Raw genomic sequence first — 5723 nt, forward strand, 5'->3', positions numbered from 1 at the left:
ATTGGATTTTATTTTATTTAATTATTTTTTAGCCTGTCATACATCTACAAAAAGGCATGGAACCTTACTGCAGTATAAACAGACTCTTGACACCTTACCTTGTGGATAGTCAGCTGTACTATGAAAAATGTAAACTGAATGTGTGTGTGTGTGCATTTTTCCCTAAATTTATATCTTGATATTCTATTTTCCCCTAAATAAATAAATAATAGAATTGAAGTGCGGTCCTACACATGTTTAGACAGAAAATGTATTGCTCTGCTACTGGAACAATGGCAATTTTGGATCCCCCCCCCCCGCTAACATAATGTTGGATATTATTCAGAATCCTGCAATATAGGGACTATCTAAATTAAATTAATGTAGAGACGACAGACTGTTTATCCTCTATTTGCATCTCGTCATTCTTCCACTCAAACACAACGGCACATTCTGAGAGTAATTTTTACATTTATGTAATAGAAAATGAGGCAAAAGTTGACCTAAGACCTCTGCCTACAGGGCTTGTTTTTTTAAGCATTGAAAGGATTTTTCTTTCTTCCCTGAAACAGAAATAGAGCACATTGATGGTGCTATATAAATAAATAATAATAATAATAATAATAATAATAATAATAATAATAACTAATAGCTTCTGGTTACTATATTCTGTTATGGTTGTTTGTTGTTTTTGTTATACTGTATCTATTTCTTCGAGTGAAATAGTCTTCTTCACACTTTTGTACAGTGCCCTGGAATCCTTTCAGTGAAAGGCATGTAAGAAACATTTTAGAAAAATAAAGCAAATCAAATATAATAATGCATTGCAGTGTAAACCGAACTTGCAAATCCACTGGCTTTAAAGATTAGGATGTGGAAAATATTCCTCTTTGCTGGTAGTGAGTAGTTCCACCAGTGGGGGGAGGTGACACCCTGGGGCCCCAGTTACACCCATGGAAAACTCAATGAGTGTAAAGTTACAACTGGGGCATTCTTGGGTCAGGGTGGAGTGGGGGCAGCTCTAGATCTGTTAAATCCAAAGCCCCAGTGGGGCCTCAGAATCAGCTAGTATTTTATGATTGCCAAATGTCCTCTACTTGAAGAACTGTCTTGTATAAAGATGATCTGTGGATAATCTGACTATTAAGGATGACATTTCATACATCCAATGGAAGCTGGTGGTTTTGTTTTTTGTGGGTTTCAGTCAGAACCATCCAGAACTCTAAAGGAACTATCCAAAGTGCTGAATCCTAACCCAAAATAGGTCCAACAGGATGGATAGCTCCTTTAGAAGTCTGATCGAAACCCAGAATGGATTCACAACCCCCCTGAAATGAGAGCCACCAACCTACACTGCGGGCGTTACTAGACGAGGCTCTAGCGCGCGTTACCTTCCGCAGTCACGTCGAGGCTTCCAGATGACGTTCACGAGGATCCGCCGTTATCCTGCGGTGAAGCCTCTTTCTCCCGACTTTAAAAAAGTGAGTTTTAGGGCGCCTTTTCCTGCCGTCCCGCGGTAATTTGGAGTACGTGTGGGAGGATGTGAGGTCAATGCGGTCCGCACTGGGCAGGAAAAGGCGTGCTAAGGGGGAGTGGTCAGCGGCTTCGGTCAAGCCGCCTCCGCCATTTGCGCGCAGTCTGCCAGCTGGGGCAGCGCGGCGGAGCGTCTTTTTTTTTTTACTCACCCACTGATAGTTTGCGCAGGAACGGAGGAACGGAAAAGTGGCTAGTGTGCTGCTGGGGTGTGTGGGGGATGGGTGGGGGATGTGCGCCTGTTCTAGTGGTTTTTTTTATTTCCCCAGTGACAGTTTGCGCAGGACCGGAGGACCGGAAAAGTGGCTGGTGACTCCTTGCGGTGGGCAGCTACCGTGGCCGCATAATGGCGGTGCTGTACGCTGCCTGTTAGTGTGGGTACCAGGCTGGCAGAGGGCAGAGCTGTTTGTGGGCTGCTGCCATGGCTACGGCCAGATGTGGGTTGGCTCCTTGGGATGGGGCACAGGGCACAGAGGCGGTCATCGCCGCCGACACCTCAGAGGCATGATGGGAGATGTAGGCACAGAGTGGCCATGCAGACGATTGACCTCGGGTCATATGACACCCGCCACGACCCCCATCAGGAAGTGAGCGCATCAATGTTGACCCTCAACAGCACCAGCAGCACTTCAGCTGGCACTGGCACTGCCGCCGCTGCCGCCGCCAGGGCCGGCGGCGGCATCGCTGACGGCTGCGCAAGTTTGCGGTCTTTCGGACGTGCGCAAACCGTGCAGCGAGCGAAAAAAAAAAGCCGCGGCAATCAGGCCGGTGTGGCTGCGCAACCGTGCTCGCGGCGGCAGCAGCACAACCGGCGCAAACTTCCGCCACAAATCGAAGGCAGGTGTGGATCATGAGGCGTCACGGCTGAACGGGAAAATCCGCTTTCACCGCTCCTCAACGACGGAACACCCGGTAGGTCTAGCAACACCCTGCATGTCTCTCATGAAGTGGATTATATCCCATAAAAGTTTATACCACAATTAGTCTTCTCTATACATATCTACTCAGAAATAAATTCTATTAACTTCTATGGAACATAATCCCAGGATTGCAGTCTACGTTATGAGCTAACCTGGTAAATGTAGCACGGTCTAAATCTACACTACTGCTTTATATCTGTATTAAAGTGTGCTGATAACTGTTGGGGCACATTATACATTCCATATGCTGCTTTCATGGTGTTATTTCCTGCTTTTTATTCCACATGATCCAAAATACTGCAAAAAATATAATTGTGTGTCCTACAAGTTATAAATGCACAAAAGGGATATAGAGTTACCATGATAGGATCATAATTATTTGACACAGGGTGTGTGCAGATGTGCTGTAGAATGCTCTTTGCCAGGAAAGCTGATGTTCTGTAAGGAAAAACTCAAAGGTTTGAAGGAAAGTAAATAGAAATGTCATGGTCCGAAAGTATGATTTGACAAGATCCATCCCCCCTCCGTACACTCATAATCACACACATATAATTGCCTCCAAGGTGCCCAGATGTGAAAAAAAGGACAGGGCTTGTTTAGAAGAGGTAATTTCAGCAGCTGCGGCTTGTCATGCAAGCTCCATAGTTTCTCTTCTTCACAACTACTACATATTTATTTCTTCCCCCCCTTTTTTTTAAGCCTACAGCACCCGGTATTCCCAGGCGGTCTCTCATCCAGGTACTAACCAGGCCTGACCCTGCTTAGCTTCCGAGATCAGACGAGATCGAGCGTGTTCAAGGTAGTATGGCCGTAGGCCTACATATTTATTTCTTTTATTTTTATTTAAAACATTTCATGGCCGCCTTTCAGGGCAGAAGCTCTTGCAAGATGCCTGCAACAATAAAATACATATAAAGATTTAAAATATTAAAAGCAATAAAAACAAACACAATAAAAAAGCAATTAAAAACAATAAGATTCAACAAAAAACAGGAACAACAATAGCAGCTCCATGGTAAAATAATATGTTTTTAAGGCCTTCTTAACGTTAACCCATCTAAAGGCTCAGGAGCCCATTCTTATTTTGCATATGGCCACCCTAATTGCCTTCAGTTGAGAGAGAGAGAGTGTGTGTGTGTATTTGTTTGGTGGTTACCATTGATATATCTATATCAGTATTGCTGTAGCTGGATAGAAAACATTTGTATCTTAAATCATGTTCTCCCTCTCAGCTGTAGCTGTGAATTTTGTAAATCCAATCATCTGATCTTCTTGAATTAGATATGCATGGACTTGGACACTAAAATGGAATGCAAAACAGTCAGCTGATACAAGTGTTGAAATAAAATGTTCCGTTCTGCATTGCATCTGTAAATCAGAAAATGAGTTAGGTTTCAATTTTAGATGCAAGCTGTTTAAATCCCATTAACTGGATTTTAAACAGCACAAACTGTGTGTGCAGGATAGTAGCTTCAATGTTTGTCTATACATATAGTGTGAAGATCAATAGTGAAGTTATTTCAACGGCATAGTTTTTTTAAAAAAGCCATTTAATTCTATGGGAAGTGTAGGTACAGTTAATTTACATACCTCCTTGCTATTGAAATGTGTCACCCTTTTCAACATAATACAACATGAATTGGGAAGTTCTAACACTTTATAAAAATAACGATAAGTGGTCATCTTTGCCAGTGTTGAAGAATGAGTTTGTTTGTGCCATTGGATAGCAGGTTGATTCAAAACAATGAGCCAGCAGTTGATACAGGGCTTGTTTAGCTTAGAAGGAACACACGGATCACCCAACGAGCAAGGCTGTGTGTGCTCAAGGGGGATCCTTCCCTCAACATGACAACCCTCCACCATGCATGATGGGAACATGAGATCTCTGTTTACTTTGCAACTAAGGATCAAATTAAACATTCCTTCAATCATACACAGCTGAGCAATGCACAACTGTCTCCCTAAATCTCCTGCATAGTCTCAGTTTAGACATTTTTTGTCCTGAAATTCCTGTTCCTCCCACTGCAGAGAGTTTTTTTTTTTAAAAAAAGGGGGAGTCTTTGTTGGACGTTATTTTTTGTCTCTGGAATTCTTTTTATATCTTTGGACATCCCAGTTTGATTAACAAATTAATGCATTCTGATGCTTCTTACAAACAATGTCCAATTAATTTTTTTCTATTTCTAATAAATATTGTGGAAAATCTCTAGTGTTTTTTTTTTTTTAAAAAAATCTTTCTTGCAAGCCCATTACTTTTTTCTTTTTTTTCTTATTAAAATAGAAATACAGAATAGTTCATTACAAACACTAGTAATCTCAAACGGGATTACTGTAATGCATTGTATGTGGGGCTGTCTTTAGCTGGTGTAGAAGATTGTCCATTTTTAGCATGCAGCTCCTTTGCTGAAGGAACTGCACCAGCTGCCTATTCGCTACCAAGCCAGGTTTAAGCTTTGGTTATAGCATATAAAGCCCTAAATAACTTGCGACTAGGATATATGAGAGAACACCATTCCCCTTATCAACGTAGCTGGTCACTGAAGTCATCAGATGGGTGCTTCCATATGTAATCATACTTAGAGCAGACCCCTGGAAATCAATGGGATTTAAGTTAGTTGTGGTTAGAGTAGACCCATTTAAAACTGCTGAGTATTAATTCTGGATCCAACCCAATGTGTAGACCTATATATATTGAAAACAATTACCCCTCACCCCAAAGATGAATAGTCAGCTATGATGGTGAACTCTTGTCGTTCCAGAATGTGGTAAATGAAGTCCATCTCCATCACATTTGTTGCTCTGCAATGTCATATAACAATGTCATATAACAAATAGGATAGCAGTGTTCCAGATTCTAGTCTACCATTCTGAAACTGAAGGAGCAGCTGTTTTATTTCAATGCACATCTTAGCAACAGTGAGTAAATTCACAGTCATCAAGTCTTCTACTTATACACACTCATGCGGACTTCGCATTGGAGTCAACCACTGCCACCTAATAAATCTAGCACAGCAACTTTATTGACTTTTCCTCCCCATGACAGTGAGAGAGACCTGACTGTATCTTGAAAATAATTTGAATTTGCTTGCTGGATGCTTTTGAGACTTAAATTGTGTGTTAATTATCTGTAACAGAGATTTGACTGATTAAATTTATTCCAAAATGCTTGCAACCAACAACTGTGCTGAAATGCTCTTAACATTCTCGCCCTCGCTTCTCTTTCCCTGACAAAAGACTGTAGCTCTTCTGTGTTGTGTTAACACTACAAGTGAACACTTAAAATTTTGAACA

General features: G+C 41.6%; 1 non-coding gene across 1 annotated transcript; it reads right to left on the reverse strand.

The window, feature by feature from the left end:
* Positions 1–3129: 3129 nt before the first annotated feature.
* LOC134400997 (5S ribosomal RNA) lies at positions 3130–3248 on the reverse strand. Its single transcript, XR_010025629.1, has one exon. It is a non-coding gene; the product is annotated as a 5S ribosomal RNA (ribosomal RNA).
* Positions 3249–5723: the final 2475 nt, after the last annotated feature.

This window comes from Elgaria multicarinata, chromosome 6 (assembly GCF_023053635.1).
Source record: "Elgaria multicarinata webbii isolate HBS135686 ecotype San Diego chromosome 6, rElgMul1.1.pri, whole genome shotgun sequence".
NCBI lineage: Eukaryota > Metazoa > Chordata > Lepidosauria > Squamata > Anguidae > Elgaria > Elgaria multicarinata.